Source organism: Ixodes scapularis, unplaced genomic scaffold (assembly GCF_016920785.2).
Source record: "Ixodes scapularis isolate PalLabHiFi unplaced genomic scaffold, ASM1692078v2 PGA_scaffold10__122_contigs__length_95168666, whole genome shotgun sequence".
Classification (NCBI taxonomy): domain Eukaryota; kingdom Metazoa; phylum Arthropoda; class Arachnida; order Ixodida; family Ixodidae; genus Ixodes; species Ixodes scapularis.
In genome coordinates, this window is record NW_024609836.1 from 30,019,361 (window position 1) to 30,039,422 (window position 20,062).

Here is a 20,062-nt window from a genome sequence, read left to right on the forward strand (position 1 = left end):
GCCCCCTTTTCCTTTCCGCGATTCCTCGTACGCTTTCTTTAGACTTTGGTCCCCCCGTTGCTCATCGCGAAACACAACTCGGTGAGCCGTCGCGTCTCCAACATCGGCCACCTCGTACGCGTCGTTCTTTTCCTCACGATCCGCAGCGCTGCAAGCGAAGGTCGTCACGCCTGCGGCCTTCCCCTTCTTAAGTAGTGGCGCCTTCGTTCCGTACGACTGGGACCCCCAGGGTGACAGATGCGGCGTCACCTCGCCCGAAGTGCCCGTCCTCTCCCAGAAGCTTCCAGTCTTCTTTTGTGAGTAGACAATCTACCTCCGGAGCGAGCTGGTCTGTTAGTGCACATACCACGTGCACCGAACTACCATCCGCGCCTGTGACATCTGATCGGAGTCTAATCGGTACGCGGGCAAGCTTCGCGACGATTGTCTGCCCGAACGCGGACACGAGCTTCACGGTTCCTGAAGGCTCTTTTCCGTCTGTGGGTAGCAGACTTTCCCTGACCACAGTGATTTCACAGCCTGTATCGAGAATTGCATCGGTCGGAACGTCCGCGCAGAGCGGCTTGACGCGTTGAAGTTTAGATGTTGGGAACTTGTCTACCTCTCCTGACAGTCTCGCGACCAAACCTCTCGGCTCATCGTTTTCCGCCCGTTCGTTCTCATCTCGCTGTAACCTTACATTGTGGGCAAAGGATTTCGGTTTTGTCTCTTGTTTTTTCGAACCCTCATATTTAGATCGGCGCGGGCAGTCTTTAGCAAGATCGTTTGGCTCGTGGCAGAGAAAACACCGGGGCGCGTGTCCAGTCTTACCATTATGAGTCTGGTTTGGTGCGAGTTCGCCGTCTTCACGCCTTGACTTCCCGCCCTTGGCATCGCGTTTCGTGCCCTTCGCCTGATCGTATGTTTGCAAAACTTTCGCGATCTCGTGCGCTCTCAGCCATGTCTCGCCCTCGCGCAGCAGAACGTACTCTATATTTCGTCTCACCTTAGCATGGATTATTGTTATCCGCGCATGCTAAGAGCGCGAACTAGTTGCTTTGAATGAAGCCTCGGCGGCTGCACGAGCACTCGCGCAGCGAGTGCTCCAGTCAAGGCAATCGAGGCTAGCCGCTCGCGCTTGCACAGCCTTCGCCGTTAGTCCATGCTAAGGTGAGACGAAGTATAGTCTCTCCGCGCTGAGACTTGCCTTCAGCCGGTCAGCGACCAGCAACTCAAGCATCGTTTCTTTACTTTCCGCCTCCCTCGCGCGTAAGTAGTAACTCAAGTACGTCCTTACCCGCGACGCGAACTGCGTCCAGTTCTCGTCCCTGCGCTTAGAAGTGCTGTCAAACCGCTCGCAGTACTCTGGTGGTGCTAGCTGGAGCTCGTCAAGCACGGCTCTTTTTACCTGTTCGTAGTCCGCGCAGTCTTCGAGCCCCAAATTCCGGAGGAGATATCTGACCCTCTCCGTGAGCGCAGGCCTTATTAAGTGCACGCGGGCCTCGTCCTGCACCCGGTATGTCAAGAACATTTTTTCGACCTCGTCGAACCAGATGGGGACGTCCGCGTCGCACGGCAGCCTATGACCCTTCAGTACTTTAGCACATTGTACCATAGGGTCTACGGGGCCCTGGCTACCGACCCTCGACCCAGTGCTCGACCGAATAGAGCCCTCGCTTTCGAGCTGAATTCTACGTAAAGCAGTTCGCTTCTCGGACTCCACCTGCAGCCTTCTAAGCTCAAATTCGAGCTCGAGCCGGCGCATTGTGATCGCCTCTGGCTCCTCCACATTACCGGCTGGCGTGTCATTACCATTTTCCCGTTGGACGTCAGGTGTGCCCTGCCCATTTTCCCTCTGGGCGTCAGATGTGCCCTGACCATTTTCCCCTTGGGCGTCAACAATATCCGAAGTCGCCAACCTGCCCCTGGTGCGCCCCATTAATCTAACCAACTCCCGTGGAACCACGTCAACCTAAGCAGTACGCAAGAAATCCCACTCACCCGGAGCCGACGGCGTGTCCTTCCGGCGAGAGTCCCTGAGAGCTTGCTTGGCCGTAGTCGCAGGTATGACGACAGCAGGCGAAAAACGGCACCCCTTGCGGTTCTGGTGCCCCGCCCTCGACTGTCCCTGCAGGCCGACCGCTTGTTGGCGTTGACAGCAGAAGAGCAGCTCCCCTTGTGATTCTGGAGCTTCGACTGCTACGGTTCCTGGTTCCCCCGGAGCGGACGGTGCGTTCCTCCGGCGAGTCCTTCAGAGCTTGGGGCCTGCCGCAGGTATAACGACAGCAGGCGAAGAACGGCACCCCTTGCGGTTCTGGTGCCTCGCCTTCAGCTGTCCCTGCAGGCCGACGGCTTGCTGTTGTGACGCCTGAAGACCATCCTGTCGGCTGCGCCAGTAAAAGTTGATGATGATGATCCTCGGCGTCTTCTGTTGCTGCCGCCGAATCCAGGAGCCGTTAGATGGTGGACGTTTTCCAAGGTGTTTATTTGTCCGAATTATTACTGACTCTGTACCTTGTTTACAACAAGTCAGGGACCCGGCATCATATTGCTGCGCGCCTCCAAGTCTGCGTGCGCGTCCAGCTCATACGCCAAAATCCCCCTTCTCTCGCCCGACACGGGCCTTTGTAGGAAAGGTCCCCCTCTCCCTCTGGCAAGAACCGACCAATAATTTTAAAACAGAAGAAGATCACGTGGTATACACCTGTCCAAAAAACCTCCGAAAGTAAATATAATACCCGGTCAGTTCTCCAACCGCCAAAACCGAATATCTCGTCTAATCGGCCCGTGCATTGTTCGCCGCCTGGCTGGCGCCTGAGCGCCGACTGCCCAGATCGCGTAACACGCGCGCTCCGAACACTCGAGCCAACGCGCCGGGAGCAAAAACAAATAATAAAAGAACACACACCCGCCGGCGAAGCAGCCGCAACATGCACACTATTTACCGCGGCCTTACAGGCTCCTATGCCTAATTTGAAAATAATTGGGATCTGAAGATCTAAAAAATAATGGGTTTAGCGTTTAAAACGATCGGGGAACGAATCGTGCGATTCTCTCAAAGACGTATTCGGCCGTTGGAGTTACAAGCAATAGTTATTCGGCAGGCCGAGTGCACTTAAGTTCATCAGTTGTGGCACCGTTCATGAGTCTCAGATCCACAGTGTGGGAATCTTTCCTGAGAGCCGACGACAGCAGTAGGTAACTCCACACGTGTACGCTCGTCGACGTGGTCTTTTGGGCCATAACACTGCACTCAATAATTTTCCCGGCATTCACAAGTTGTTCGCTTTCGACAAAGCACCGCTTTCCGTTGGCAATGTACTCCATAATAGTATGCAACGGCATAGAAAGTAAAACAAATAGCCGCATCACAATATTAACCACAGTAGCAATATTACATGAGCATTCGGCTTGGCATTCCTTGCCTTCGCATGTTTCCACTCTCGTAGAGCGATACAATCTTTTTGAAGAAAGAAGCAGTCACAAAGTAAATATCGCCGTTTACCCAAAAACAAGCCTTCATCGTCGCGAGGATCCATGTTTCAGCGTGCGCCGAGAGCAGACGACGTGCGGCAGTATCCCCACTAGCAGTGTTTCCAACGTCGGCCGCACGCGGTGGCGACTCCCCACCTCCCTAAACGTCCTCCCCCCTAAAAATTTAGACACCCCCCTAATTGCAATTCCTGGGGAAACCCCCCTGACCGGCACATAGGCAGTAGGGTCAGTCAGTATGGTGATGGTTGTGCGCGTACACCACGTGCACGCGCACGTGCTACCGCACGTGCGGACTGCAGCGACTTTCTGCTGTCCTGTCGACTGCAGGGCCTCGATTGTTCTCTTCACGCGCAGCCTCACAAGTTCATCCCGTTGCCGAGCCGCGGCGGCCCAAACACCACGCCGTTTTCTAGTACACTGTAGGACAATGGCAAATAGCATCATATACTTCTTAGATTTAGGCACTAAAAGACATCATCTGACTGGCCCAGGCCGGAGTTACTAAAAGTCCCTGTGGTTGGTGTCGTGTACCGTGTGCGAACCTCCAAGAACGTTAGAGACGAGATCGAGACGAACATTTGTTTCCCGCTCTTTTAATATGGCGTCTCCTCCCGACCCAGAGTTGCCAGACCTCTTTCCATCTCTGGACACGACACCTTCCCTTCTAAGACCTATTGTCTATATCGTGCCAGTGCTCTAGAGATCCTTCCGCTTCTGGTCACCAGGCCGTTATTTCTGCCAGATGAAGCTGGTGGTCCCTTGTCTGCGACCAAGCTGGGTGTGGTGTTTTCTCTCGCAGTCTGCAGATGTCTGGTAGTGCGACGTAATGCACCATGTTCAGTCTGCACCAGGTATGACCGTGGTTCGTGGGTCTGCTGCAGCACCACTCCTTTGTGTGCGGCGCCCGCGTACATCCAGACTGCCGATCTAGGTGCCAGTTCAGCTCTGTCTCTTGCTCTGTGACGCTTGTTGTAGTGGCTTGCCTCTTTGGCTTTCACTACGTTGTGACGCTGCCTGTAGCGAGCAGTGTACTTCCAGTTGGGCGTCAGAAGCTGCGGTGACACAGGAACTGTAGGCTTCAGTCGTCGTCCCATCAACAGTTCTGCTGGTGAATAGCCCTCCTTCCCTGGCGTAGTCCTGTGAGCCAGAAGAGCCTGTGCAGGGTCCTCGGACTTCTTAAGCAGGTTCTTCGCGGTTCGGACGGCTTTTTCTGACTCGCCATTGCTTTGGGGATAGTAGGGACTCGACGTTACGTGTCGCGCTCCCCACCTGTGTGTAAAGCACTTGAATTCGCTTGATGCAAACTGGGGTCCACCGTCGGAACGAATGACCTCCGGGATTCCAAATCGTGCGAATATTTCACTCAGTGCTTCGATGACGTCCTTTGACGGCGGAGCTGCTTAAGCTCAAAGAACTTGGAAAGTAGTCGATGACTACCAAGTAGTTCTTCCCATCCAACAGAAACAGATCCATAGCGATCTCCTGCCATGGACGTTCGGGCAGAGGTGTCTGAATTATAGGCCCCGCACCTGGTTGCCGGAACTTCTGGCAGGTAGTGCACAGGTTGACGTAGTCGTAAATCTGTTGACTGATGCCTGGCCACCAAACCGAGTCCCTCGCCCTAGCTCGACATCTCACGATGCCCTGGTGTCCACTGTGCAGGCGTTCGAGAATGTCTTGCCGCATTACAGGTGGAATAACAAGTCTGTTGTTTCTCATCAGGAGCCCTTGAACTGTGGCAAGTTCTGATGCGACGCTCCCGTACTTCCTTGCTTCTGGTGTCAAGTCTTTGAGCACTGGCTTTTGCAGTAGAGCATGATCCGTGCCGTGGTGACATCCTTACTCAATTCGGACCTGAGTTTATCGAGTTGTTCAGATGACGCAGGCAACAGTTCCAGTGCTAAGAGCTCATACTCTTTTATGTAGGATTCCTCCTTGTCTGTGTGGCTTGCTTGGGATGTGTGGAGCTTCCCCGATAGTACGTCAGCGGTGTGCGCCTCCTTACCTGGTGTGTGAGATATTGTGAAGTCGTACTCCAGGATCCTCATCCGCAAGCGTTGTAGACGTGGCGTCATTTCGCCAAGTCGCTTTGTTGAGAACAACGGTACCAGCGGTTCGTGGTCTGTTTCCACATGAAATCTCAGTCCCAGTAGGTACATTCGGAAGTGTTCGCACGCCCATGCGAGAGCGAGCGCCTCCTTTTCTACTTGAGCGTATTTCTGTTCTGCTTCCGTCATGGCTCGAGAAGCGTAAGCCACAGGAAATCTTCTCCCATCTTGGTCTTCCTGCAGCAGTACGGACCCAAGTCCGTATGACGATGCATCCGATGAAAGCGTGATCTGCGCTTGAGGGTTGTAGAAAGCGAGGGCCGGAGTCGTACTAAGTTCGGCCTTGATTTGTTGAAAGGCGCTCCCTTGTGGTTCCCCCCAATACCAACTTGCGTCGCTGTGTGGCAAGTCCCTCAGCGGCCTTGCTTTTTGTGCCATCATGGGAAGGAATTTCGCCAGATGGTTGACCATTCCTAGAAACGATCTTAGCTCCTTCAGGTTTTCAGGTGCTGGCATGTTGGTCACAGCTGCTGTTTTCTCTGGGTCAGCTGTGATGCCTGTGCTGTTCAGGATGTGACCCAAGAACTTGACTTTGTTCTTTGCAAACTGACATTTGTTCTTGGTTAGGGTGACTCCTGCGTTGCATAGACATTAGAGTACCTGCTCGAGGTTCCTGTCATGTTCCTGCCTGTCAGTCCCGAACACCAATATGTCGCCCATGTGACATACTTGACCTGGTATTCCCTCGAGAATTCGGAGCATCTCTTTCTGAAAGAATTCAGGTGCTGTTGAGATACCAAACGGCAGCCGTTGGAACTGGAAGCGTCCTACGGGCGTGATGAAGGTTGTCAGTTCCTTGGATTCGGGTGCCAAGAGAACTTGCCAGTAACCCGCGTTTGCGTCCAGCTTGCTGAAAACGCGCGCTCCAGCGACCTTTGCCAAGTTCTCTTCGACTGCGGGCATAATGACGCGCTCCCGAATGACCTGGTTGTTGAGCTCTGTGTAGTCGACACAGATCCTCAGGCTGTCGTCTTTTTTTCTTTGCGACTACCATAGCCGCACACCATTCCGTTGCGTGCTCTACCTGTTGGATCACTCCCAAATCCAGCATTCGCTGTATATCCTGACGAACGTTTGGAAGGATTGGGATAGGCACACGTCGAGGATATGTGATCGCAAAGGGCTTGGCATCAGAGTGAAGTGCGATCCTGTACGTCGTCTTCATTGTTCCCAGACGATCCTCCAGAAGCGACTCGTATTCCTTCGGACAATGGCTGCTGGTAGTGTTGACCTCATGACCTCATACAGTGCCGGAAGAACGTTGAGGGCTTGAATCGCTGGACGTCCCAGTAACGCACAGTGGAGACCTTCAGCAACAAAGATTTTCTGCTGGGTTGTCTTGTTGTTCCACTGGATTGTCGAGATGAACCGTCCAAGGGTTGGGAGGTGTACTCTTCCTGCCGTGAGAAGCTTGTCATTGGCCACCGTCAGGGTACCCATGGCACGTTCATCGTATTCCGTGGCTGGAATCACCGTGACATCCGCACCGGTGTCGACCTTGAATGTCAGCGTCTTTTGTCCAATTCTAGCTCTTAACGTCCATGGTTGTCTGTTCGTTGAGTGTAGCACCTGTCCCACGAATAGCTCCTCCACAGCGGAGTTTCTTTGCCTCCCGTTGTTGCTTGAGCGTGGCTGTGTTGGACGTTCTCTGGCCATGCACACCGCTTGAAAATGGCCAGTTTTCTTGCATCCATTGCATTTCTTCCCCATTGCTGGGCATTGCGCCTTGCTATGTCTCAGAGTGCCGCCACACCATCTGCAGGACCACGATGTTTCTGACGCTGTCGGTAGCTTTGAATATTCGCGGTACGGTGGACAATAACGGCCTCCTCGCTTATGGGGTATCCACACGAAGGAGAAATCCGCCCCTTTCCTCCGCGGATCGCGCATCACGTGAGACATACGTCATCCCTTTTTGACGCCTCGCGGCGCGTTCTCCTCCGTGGCGGAGGCGCGGAGGCTTTGTCCTGACAGCACGAAAGCTCCGCAAGTGCACGCGGCGGAGCCGGGGACGGAGTTTCCCGGGATGTTGACGTCACGACATCCGTCCGCGGAGTTCTCCTTCGTGTGGATAACCCTTCCTGGGGTATCCACACGAAGGAGAAATCCGCTCCTTCCCTTCGCGGAGCGCGCATCACGTGAGACATACGTCATCCCTTTTCGACGCCTCGCGGCGCCGTTCTCCCGTTCTGCCCCGTGGCGGAGGCGCGGAGGCTTCGTGCTGTCAGCACGAAAGCTCCGCAGGTGCACGCGGCGGAGCCGGGGACGGAGTTTCCTGGGTTGTTGACGTCACGACATCCGTCCGCGGAGTTCTCCTTCGTGTGGATACCCCTCCACACGCAGGAGAACTCCGCGGACGGATGTCGTGACGTCAACAGCCCAGGAAACTCCGTCCCCGGCTCCGCCGCGTGCACCTGCAGAGCTTTCGTGCTGACAGCACGAAGCCTCCGCGCCTCCGCCACGGAGGAGAACTGGGAGAACGGCGCCGCGAGGCGTCAAAAAGGAATGACGTATGTCTCACGTGATGCGCGCTCCGCGGAGTAAAGTGGAGAAGTTCTCCTTCGTGTGGATACCCCTTTATGAACTTCGTCGACGTCGGCACGCGCTGCCTCGTGACCACGCAGTTCGTGTTGTTGACGCTTAACTGTTTCGGAGTTACGAGCCGCCGCAATCGCCCCTTGTGGAGTTAGTCTTGCGTCCCAGTTGAAGCTTTTCACTCAACTTCTTGTCTATGAGGCCCACGACCAGCCGATCTCTGATCAGGTCTTCCCTGAGGCTTCCGTAGTCGCAGGTGTCTGCCATCCTGTGCAAGTCTGTTATGAATGCTTCCGCTGTCTCGTGCGTTTCTTGTTTCCTCATGTTAAAATTTGCCCGTTCAAATATGACGTTCGCATGAGGAATGAAGTGAGCTTCAAACTTGTCTTTCACTGTATCGTAAATGTTTAGTTCGTCCGCTGACAGCTTCAGTGAAAATAGAACGTCCTCGGCCTCTCGTCCCATCGCGTAGAGAAATGTGTTCCCCTGGGTCGTTTGGTCTCGTAGATGGAGCCCGGAGATGATGCGATAGCGTTCTCATCGTGCGATCCACCTCCTCCAGTCGTTTGGGTCTCTGAAGTCGAGCTTCTCTGGAGTTTCAACGGCGAACGGGTTGAAGAACGGAACACCGCCCGCTTGTGCCGCGCCATTGAAGAACGAAGCCTCGCCCGCTTGTGCCGCAGCACCGGAAACCGACTCCAGGAGTCCTCGGTCTCGTGGTCGATCACGCCACCGCTGCCACCATGTCGTGTACCGTGTGCGAACCTCCAAGAACGTTAGAGACGAGATCGAGACGAACGTTTGTTTCCCGCCCTTTTAAAGGGATGCTACAACGAAATTTCGGCGCTCATTTTTTGGTCTATATGTGTTCAAAAAAGCAGCATCACATCGAACATACCAATATCCTGTTAAAAAAGTCACGAAAAGGAATTTTAAAACGAATTAAACGATTAGCAAAGAGCACCTGGTGGATGTCGCTAACGCCTCGCTTGTAATGCCCGTCTAGTAACCTTGACAGCTAGTGACGGAGGTTGTCTCGCCTTCGGCCACGACGAGAGAAGAGGGGCAGGAGGAACTCCCCTCTTCCCGAGAATGCCTTTTGTGCGTCGCAGAAGTCGCTATTGTCCCCCTACAAGATTAAAGAAGATTAACCCGCCACTCAAAATTCGTACAAAAGCAGCCGCTTCGGTGGCTGGAACGACTAGGCCATCCTCTCGACGTCAGCCTCGCCGTAGCTTTGCTCGTCTTGAGACGACCTACGTCACGATTGCGTTGGGTGTCACGTGGTCTCCGCTGGGCCTTCTCCGAGCGCTTGCCAGAGTGGGCCGTTTATAACGAAAAATACAGCCACCAGGCTCAAAATACAAACGTGCGATTGTCATTTATGGATATTGTGGATCATAATCAACCTATTTTTGAACACGACGTGAATAATTCAAATTTTGTTGAAGTATCCCTTTAATATGGCGTCTCCTCGTCTCCTCCCGACCCAGAGTTGCCAGACCTCTTTCCGTCTCTGGACACGACAGTTAATAATAATAATAATAATAATAATAATAATAATAATAATAAGATTTATTCAACTCGGAAGGAGTTGCGACACCACAAAAGGCGAGGAGCCCATACTAGGAGGTCTGTGGTGCCGCAGTTACATGAGCGACAAAAAAAAAAATGCATAAAAAAAGAAACAACAACAAACAAAACAACACTCGGCTGCGTGCTGCTTAGGACCGCAAGTGCGGTATTGCCCCCCCAGCAGATGGGTCTTATATCTTCTTTCTCGCCCAGGCCCGCTGTCAGCTCTGATGGCAGGGACCGCCACAGATTTACTGCCCTGATGACGAAGGTATTCCGGTGCCGGTCACTGCGGGCAAAGAGTGGTTGAAGGCCACCGTTCCGGTTCAGCCGAAGCTGCCGAGCAAGAGGAACCTCGGGAGCCTCTGGCAGGAGGCAGGTTGCCAAAAGCCGGACCGAGGAGATTTCCCTGCGCAGGGCCAGAGAGTTCCAACCCACACGTGCCAGCAGATCATCCGTAGCTATGTCCCGGTACCGGGGGACATGAGGGGTCTACCACCGCAAGATAGTGTACGCGGCACGTCTTTGCACACTTTCAAGAGAAGCGGATAAGGTGGCCTGAGGGGGGTCCCAGACTGCGGCACAGTACTCAAGGTGCGGCAGCACCAGTGCGGTGTAGAGGTGCCTCAGTGTTCTTGACCCGGCCCCTCTTGAGACACGGGTAACAAAACCCAGCCTCCTTCGAGCTCGGGAGATCACTTCGGCGATGTGAGTGCCGAAACTGAGTCGACAGTCCAGTTTGACACCTAACAACTTGGTGCTGGTCGTTCTGGAAATGTTCACTCCGTCGTGGTTGTAGCAGGGGAGTGCGGAACGCTGCTGCCTGGATGAGGATACACTCTCAATAAAAAAAAGTGTAAAAATGTGCATCGTTACACCCTTTGTCCCATATAATACACCCCAACACTTCATTTCGACGTAAAGAGTCCTATAGTCGAACGGACGGCCCCGAAGTTTACAAGGGGCTTGATAACGGTGCGATGTAACGTTTTAAATAGCTAAAGTACGTATCAAAGACCACATAAAGAAAACACTGAGTTTTTGCAGTAGGGCCAAGAAAACTCCGATAATGTTTTTTTTTGAATCAGTAAACCGTACATTAACTATTTTAATAGGTTGTACCACGAGGCTATCAAGCCCCTCTTAAAAGTTGGGGCCGTCTGTTCGACTATAGGGCTCTGTACGTCGAATTGAAGTTTTGGGGTGTATTATATGGGACAAGGGGTGTAATAATACAGCTTTTTTTCTGAGAGTGCATCTGCATCACAGTGCACTTGGCAAAGTTCAGTGGAAGTCTGTTTTTTCCTGGCCAGGCGACATTGTCCAGGTCCGCTTGGAGTAGTTGGTGATCGAGGGGGCGACGGATTGGCTGCACGAAGGTGAGGTCGTCGGCATAAAGAAGGGGCGTACAACCTAAGACCCGGTTGATGTCATCGATAAATATGTTAAAGACGGTCGGGCCTAGGACGCTACCCTGAGGAATCCCTGACACGACCTCTGCCCGCCAAAGACTACGTGCTGGGTACGACCAAGCAGGAAGGACGTTACCCAGTCCAACAGGTTGCCGGATAATCCAATGTCGGAGAGTCTCTGCAATACGATGGAGTGGTCAACTTTATCGAAAGCCTGCTGGAAGTCGAGTTGGACGAGCTCGTATGGTGTACGTCCATCTAAGGAACTACTGATGGTGTGAACCGCGGTTGCGAGAGCTAGCTCACAGCTCCGACAGGGGCGGAAACGATACTGGTGCGAGGAAAGCAGCTGGTGTCGCTCAATGTGTTCCAGTAAATGTCGGTTAACTATTCTCTCCATTGTTCTACATACGATGGGTGTAGTTGATATTGGCCGGTACGAGGACACGAGTGACTTGGACAGCCCACTTCCCTTGTGTATCGGGGTGACTTGGGCAGTCTTCCATTGTCGGGGGACAGAGCCGGCACGAAGAGAGTTCGCGAAAAGTTTTGCTAGGATCGGGCTGAGTTTGTTGGAGCACATCCTCAGGAAAGCTGGGTGCACGCCATCAGGTCCAGCCTTCTGAGATGGGTTTATACGCTGCAGTGCTTCTGCAACGTCGTCTTCACGCACATCGAACGATGCAAGTGGTGAACTACAACGAGGCGTGTTGGAGGGTAGAGGTGAGGGGTTGCCATGGGTGGTCCAAGCCGATGAGAAGTGGTCACTGAAAAGTTCCGCTATAGCCCCGGGTTCTATTACCTGGCTTCCGTTAACTAAGAATTCAGGACGGGAGGATGATTTTCTTTGATTGTTTACATGGGCCCAAAAAATCTTTGGGAAATGGATGGCTTTCTCTGCAATCGACTCCATATAGGCCCTGTGTGCAGAGTAGATTAGTTTTTTCAGACTTTTCTGTGCTTGCTGCGCTGTGCTGAGGTGAAGTGGATTTTTTGTCCTACGTGCTTTCTTGAATAACTGGCGTTTCTTACGGGAGAGCCGAATGATATCTTGAGTGATCCATGGTCGCTGCCGGCCAGTCGTCATCCTTGTGGGAACACATTCTGCTTCTATGGCCGAAAAGAGATCTTTTCCACAAGAAGCCCGTCCATTCCTCCATTCGATCGGTCCTTCCTGAAGATAGTAATATTTTCCACATCCACAAGAAGCCCGTCAGGTATTGAGCGGTCAAGCCAAATTTCACAAACTGCAAATACTGTGTCCGGGTAGGATAGGAGAAGAGTGCGTAAGTCAAGCAGTTTGTTTTTCAGCGAGCGCACGTTCGAAAACCATATTCCCAGATTGGTGTTCTTGGCCGCCGACGGAGGAGAGGGAAGAGGTGGCGAAACGATGGTCACGGGGGAAGCCTGCACTGCCGGTTGTTCGGAGGAGCTGGTGGTGGAGTTCACGACTCGGCTCTGCTCGGACGGGAACAAGTCGTCGGCGAAGGGCGGAAGTTGGCATGCAGCACAGATCCACTCTGACGATGATGAGGAAAGGCGGCGATACGACGCAAAGGATACGTCCTCACATTTTCGGTTGGCAATCTCCACAACGAAGCTACGCCACGGTATTAATAACCCGCTTATACTTAGGGTTGTTTCTTGTTGTGTTTATACTTGGGGTTTTTGTAGAACCTGATGCCCACTGCACGCAAACTCTACAGGTTTTCCCGCTCATTTTAATCCAAGCGACGACCAATTTAATCCCTGGGTCACTCAATTTAATCCAAGCGCCATACAATTTAATCCAAGCGCCACACAATTTAATCCCGGGGTCAGTCAATTTAATCCACAATATATATATGGACTTATTGTGTTCAGTGGTCGTGTTTTGCTTACACATTTGGTAACTTAGAATAATTGTTTATACAATTTGAATTTTGGGGGGCAATTGAGAATTTGATCACTAATGTGATTACTTTGAGTTACTAGTCCCACTATTGACGAGGCTTAATTGATATGTTGGTTACTCTTTTTACAGCGCAGCTCTTAGGCACCTGTTTCCGGCTTAAGCGGCATCGGCGTCGCCTACGCCGTCGGCGTAACGACGCGGTGCATGGTGGGCAAATTCCCCTGCTAAATTTAGCGGAACATTTTCCCGCTAAATGTAGCAGAAAAGTTTTCCTGCTAAATCTAGCGGAACATTTTACCCGCTAAATTTAGCGGAACATTTTCCCCGCTCTATCTAGCGGAAAATATTCCCCGCTATATTTAGTGGAATATTTCACCCGCTAAATCTAGCGGAAAATTTTCCCAGCTAGATTTATCGGAAAATTTGCGCCGCAAATTCTAGCGGAAAAGCTTCCCCGCTAAATCTAGCGGAAAATTTTTAAGCTAAATCTAGCGGAATGTTTTTCCTGCTAAATCTAGCAGAACATTGTCCCGCTAAATTTAGCGGACAATTTTCTCCGCTAAATCTAGCTGGGAAATTTTTCCGCTAGATTTAGCGGGAAACTTTTTCTACGAGATTTAGCGAGAAAACTTTTCCGCTAGACTTTGCTGGGCAAAGTTTTCGCTAAATCTAGCTGGGAAAATTTTCCGCTAGATTTTGCGGGGAAAACTTTCCGCTATATTTAGCGGGAAAAAAATTTACCGCTATATTTAGTGGGAAAATTTTTACACTAGATTTAGCTGGGAAAATTTTCCGCAAGACTTAGCGGGGAAACTTTTCCGCTAAATCTAGCTGGTAAATTGTTCCGCTAGATTTAGCGGGGAATATTTTCCGCTAGATTTAGCGGGAAAAATTTTCCACTAGATTTAGCGGGGAAACGTTTCCGCTAGGCTTTGCGGGGAAAATTTTCGCTAAATCTAGCTGGAAAAATTTTCCGCTAGATTTAACGGGGAAAACATTCCACTAGCTTTAGCGGGAAAAAAGTTTCCGCTAAATTTACCGGGAAAATTTTTACACTAGATTTAGCGGGGAAACTTTTCTGCTAGACTTAGCGGGGAAATGTTCCACTAGAATCTGCGGGGCAAATTTTTCGTTAAGTCTAGCTGGGAAAATTTTTCGATAGATTTAGCAGGAAAAGTTTTCCGCTAGATTTAGCGGGGAAATTTTTCCGCTAAATTCAGCGGGAGAATTTACCCATCATTCACCGCGTGGTTACGCCGACGGCGACGCCGACGCCGCTTAAGCCGGAAACAGGTGCCTAAGAGCTGCGCTGTAGAAAGAGTAACCAACATATCAATTAAGCCTCGTCAATAGTGGGACTAGTAACTCAAAGTAATCACATTAGTGATCAAACTCTCAATTGCCCCCCCCCAAAATTTAAATTGTATAAACAATTATTCTAAGTTACCAAATGTGTAAGCAAAACACGACCACTGAACACAATAAGTCCATATATATATTGTGGATTAAATTGACTGACCCCGGGATTAAATTGTGTGGCGCTTGGATTAAATTGTATGGCGCTTGGATTAAAATGAGTGACCCCGGGATTAAATTGGTCGTCGCTTGGATTAAAATGAGCGGGAAAACCTGTAGATAAAAACCAAAAGAAAACACATAAAAAAAAAGTTGTCAATGTCATTGTCAAGTGCTCGCGCTGAAAAACGCGAATTCAAATGCAAAAAAAAAGAAAAAAAAAAAAAGAAAAAGCGTTTGGAACAAACTGGTTACATATCTGTTTTGTTCCCAACGTTCTTTTTGCACGCACCCCACGGTGCATGAGCCAGGAGGGTTAAAGACGGGAGCAGAACGCTTCAAATCCTGGGCGCTGACATCGGCGGTCCCCAGAGAAAGAACGAGAAAGAGGGTGACAGAAGAGTGGAGAAAGAGAGTAGACGTAAAATTAGGCGTGTTGGGCTTGCCGCGACAAGTTGAAGTTGTTCGAGCGTTTGTCTACTTTATTTAGTTTTAGACAATGCGCGATTCCGGTGTTTTCCTGCAAAGTAAGCTAGGAAAGAACAAGGTAACACCTTAGAGGTAATGTTTTTGCTACTTCTTTGTGCACACCAAGGCGTTGCCAGGGATATGGGCCCATCGAGACCACCAACTGGGACTGCCAATGTCCGCGTCTTTGCACGTGTCGCAAATATCCTTGTGACTGCAGTGTGGACTTTTATTTGTCCATTTATATTTTTCTGACTCCTTGGCGGGTCGCACTTTTTGGAGGCGCAATAGGGGACAGTGGGTGTAACACTGAGGCGCGTGTTAACCCCCTTCGGATGGCTCATTGGGACGAAGATTGGGCCGCCGGCGGCCCAATCTTCGACCTCCCCCCCCGCCCCGCCCCGCCCCAATCGCACGTCTGAAGAGACAATTCCCTCTTTGAGATGTTTTTGTGTATCGCAGCAGTGACGTTGTTTTCCGGAAACATTATGAAAGCACCCACCTGTTAGGTGACATCCTTCTAACAAATCAATAAAGACTTCGAAAACGCGATTTCAGCATTTTCAAAACTGCCGCTGCGATCGCTAAGAAACCGGATGCTTTGCGAATTTCTGGGTGGACGGGCATGTGGCGCCATCTCAGGGCGGTGGGAAACACCATCGTTGCGGAAGTTTGCAGCACTTTTTTCCACGTTGCCGGTACACGGGCACGCAGGCGGAGAACCCGGAGAACGTAAAAGAGCGCGTTACGTGACGTCATATAAAACAAATTTGGCTCATCCGCCTGTATATGTACTTTCATGCAACGTCAAACACACTGTGATATGTTTTACCTCCGTTTTTTCCTTCATAAAATTACTAAGATCGAGCTTATTTTTGGGTCTTTGCGCTTCTAATAATTTGGAGTGGGTGTCACGTGAATCAGCGCCGTTATTATTTTTTTTTTCGCTGACCCCGCCCATTCGTGTGATACGTGAAAAAAACAAGAAGAGAGTACGAGTCGAGGATTCGCGAGATCGGTGGTCGTTTCAGCTGAGCCAGCTGTGCACGTTGGAGTGCTTCGACGTCGAGTTTCGTCGTGGTGTGTCTCTCGCTCCACCGAGCAGTGGTCGTTGCCTGTGTGTGTGCCGTGTTGTGAATCCATCGCCAGTGCCTCTTCTCTGTCGTGTCAGTGACAAAAATTGCGAGCGCGCGTGGGGCTGTCATCGGGAAAGATATGCCACGAGCCTTCGACGAGTGCCCACCGAGTGGATTGCCGACGGCAGCGACGGAATCGTCCTACCGTGGTCGTGCTAGGCCTACCGTGAACTGACAGCCAGCGTCAGCGTAGCACACTCGAGCGCCCACCGTCTTCGAGCGAGTGATCGCTGTGTTCTTCGACACGTCGGATGCCCGTGCTCTGAAACGTGAGTGCTCACACTTGTTTTGAAAATCCAGCGGCTACGGTAGCTTTACGTGTTCTTCGAAGCGCGCGAGGTATTGGAAAAAGAAAAATAAGCAAGAGAAGTCTCCCAGCGGCACGTTTGATTGATTGAAAGGCACGCCTCTATGACGCAAGTGTTGCGGGTGCATTGAAAGTTGGTACTGATCAACAATCTCGACGGTGGAGTTGTGTAGCTGATTCCACATCGACAGTTGTCACTCGAAAGCTACTTGCTAATGACTCCGAAACATACCGCGGGACAGTTGAGCTACGTTTTTTTCTGAGAATCGTATGTGACCTCGAATGGAAACTATAAACAGTTTATTGGAAAACGTCCCGGCGCTGCCGTCGTAGTTGCCACAGTATTACTGGCACATGCCATCTACTTTCACGGCCTGCAAATTCCTACAAAACACCCTCGAATCGACCCTTTATTTACTTTATATATATATATTTATTTATTTACATACAGGATACTGCAAGCCATTATTGCGCCCCAGTAGTACTTGGCGGAGGGGGGGGGGGGGGGGTTGTAATAATTAGGCAGAACGACCATATCAGCGATTATACAAATTTATTTTATTATTTACTAAACAACATATCTTGCCGGATTACCCAAGCTTCCGTACTGCGAGTGTTACACGGGCTACACGAGGAGTTGTCTGCTGCAGGTACTGTTCAAAATCGAACATCTCAAACGAATGACACTTTTACACGTCCGTTTCTCAACGTTTTATTTTTGGTTACGTACATACTTCGAATCTCATCCGAGTAAGGTCCGAGTATTCTCCTTAGGGCTTAGGTACCTAAAATGTCTATTTTGAATCGAATCATATCACGTCAATCTTTTTTTAAATTTTTATGCGCTTTAGAATAAGTAACTAGTGTAGAGACTTGTATGGCACCGCAAGCAGAGCATATCCAGTTACTCCAGAAAAGTGTATCTCTTTACCACGTCTAGCGATGGCCTAATCATCTCGTGAGCTTTTAATGGCCCATTAAGTGTGCCTTTGCGAGGGCGACCGCGTAGACGTTCCGTTGAACTCCGAAGGGGGCGACTTCCGTCCACTCGACTCTGTTTACGTTCTTCTTACCTCGTGGTGTCGTACGAGACGGGGCGTCTCGTAGATAACGCCAACAATAAATTTATCTTTCTACATATAGAATTGGTGTCCCATCAGCTAATCGAAACATACTTTAAAAAAAAAAACCAAAAAACAGGAACGATTAAGAAAAAAAAAAAAAAGAAAAAAAGTCAGTTCAACCTAAATTTAACAACGACAATGGTTTGTATTTGTATTTACTAGCCATTGGTGATGTGACAGGGCTAGAAGGTTAATAAAAGAAAAACACCTAATCATGGCCCCTTCAGCCCCGAAGGCAGCCGTGTCATTCATACCCTTCAGCAGCCGTATCATGCTCTATACAAAATGCATACAATACGATGTAAAAAAGAAACACGTTTACACATTTTTAGACAATATTCACGCTCATATTAAAAAAAAAAAAAAAATGTTAGCCCGTTTTTATTTTTGTTTTATTTATGTTTTTACAGATAGAGCATGTTTTGTTGGTTCAGAAGCTGGGAGATTTGGTGCGTTAAGTTTGTTCGTTATCGTTTGTGAACCTTCTGCCTTGACTATATTTGGTGCGTCGTAAGCTACATCGAGTATCTCTTGGTGCCATCCGGCTTTAAAAAAAGGGACAGACTGTCAGTTTTGACATAACGAGGAACGACTTTCGAATGGTTGAAATGACAGCTGTGTGTGAAAATAAACAGCCGTGTCAACTCTCGGAAAAATAAACAAAAAAAAAAAAAGTTTCGGCGGAAGATTTTTTTTCCCTTCTTTTTGTCGTGTTTAATAAATTTGGCGAGAACTGACAAAATAATGAGACTACTTGGAATAGCCTAACCATGTGTAAAGTCACGTGGATCCCTCACAGGAAATGAAAGCAGCCTTCTGTTGTACAGCTGCAAAAACGTTATGTTCGTTCTACCATCGCTCCATCACTAAATGCAATGGGCCGCCCGAGTCTGCAGTCTGCCTTTCTAAATAATTGCATTGCATTGAATTGAATTGACGTTTACTAGAATTATCACGGGCCTAAAGACAAAAGGCATTTCTACCTGACCGAATCATATAGCACCCACGCTTTACAACTGTACACACGCTGTAGATACAATTTTAAAGAAATATTATAAGCAAGAAAACTTGACAATATCATGCGTATATCATATAATAAATCTCTAAGAAAAGAACAAGAAACATAAAACATGCACAACAACAAAATAAAGAAGTCATTGCAGCTCTGCTCTTCTGTATCTTTTACTTTTATTGCACAATCATTGAAAAAACAAATCATGTAAAGACGCATGTGTTGAATCAAGAATTTCGAAATACACAAAAATATTGACTTACGATTGAGGCACAAAGGACATTGTTAAGACACACATGACAGTTACACAGAAAAATAAATGAAAATGACTATTTTTCAAATGAAAAATAATATCACGTCCTTGTTTTGAGCTTCTAGTATACGCGTGCTGAGGCCTCTACTGTATCTGTTTAACATCCGTGCATTCAGCAGGACTGATTTCTATTTTTTTCTTCCGATGTGTTTCCTGTAGTGCGCAGGCACTGCAGACTGTTCCTTTTAAATCAACGATAAATAAAAATAAAAAAAAAACAAAAAAAAAAAAACATTCGCTGGTCTTTTAAAATTTCCACTCTGCTCTCCAGTATCGCGCCTCTCCGTCGAGCACCTGGCTTCCATCCCAAGCAGTGTTTTGTTGCGCCCTGCCAACTCTTTCTTCCGCACGTGTATTTCGAGAGGAGCAGATCTTGGTGCATTTGTTTCTGTCTTGTTGCTTGATGTTTGGGTCCTCCTTTACTGGAGTCGAGAGTGATAGGGCTCGGTTGCCCGGGGGATGAAGTTCTGGATGACTTTTTAGATCGGTTTCACGTGACGTAATTTCCGGCTCGCAATCTCGCCGAAAATACGCTCGCGCTGCAGGCGGGACAACTGTAGTTACAATGGTGAAATCATAGACACAGTCACCTTGTTTGGTGGTGGCTATGCTGAAAGTGTTCGCGTCAAGTTGCATGTACAAATATATATATATCTATATATATATATATATATATATATATATATATATATATAACATTACTTATAGAACTGTCTTACATATCATCACGAACAAATCACCAGTTAAATCTAGGCATCCCCCCCATTTTACCACGTCCTCATTTAAGGAATTTTTTCGTCCCCAAACCTCAGTAGGTTGCATCCGCCTTCCACCGCCCATAGTCTCGGTAACTGATGCTCCTGATTTTAAAATTGCGATTACTAACCTTCTTCTTTTCCCTTAGCCTTTGTTCCTACTTTTTTTTGTCCTTGTTTGTTGTTATGTTCATAACTTTTGTGTTAAAACTCACTCCCCTATGTAACGCCACCGGGCCCTGAGAGAAAATGAAATAAATTAGATGAAAATCTCCGGACGAAGTCTTTTTGACAAAGTTGAACGTTAATTATAGCGTCAAGCGTTTCCCAAGTAAATGTAGCGGGAAAATTAAGTTAGTGTCAGGTCATTCACCAGCCTATAGGTTTGCCCACTAAATATAGTGGGAGACACACTTATATTTTTTGTATATAAC

At 49.3% G+C, this 20,062-nt stretch overlaps 1 protein-coding gene and 1 pseudogene across 1 annotated transcript in view; one reads left to right on the plus strand and one right to left on the minus strand.

Annotated features, from left to right (window-relative positions):
• Positions 1-9,841: 9,841 nt before the first annotated feature.
• LOC120851170 lies at positions 9,842-15,497 on the minus strand (annotated as a pseudogene).
• Positions 15,498-15,985: 488 nt separating this feature from the next.
• The window catches only part of LOC120851169, a 534,438-nt gene continuing 530,361 nt past the window's right edge, over positions 15,986-20,062 (plus strand). The window contains exon 1 of the mRNA XM_042288512.1: positions 15,986-16,386. The gene's annotated coding sequence lies outside the window, so the exon portion shown is untranslated. The remainder of the gene's footprint in view (positions 16,387-20,062) is intronic.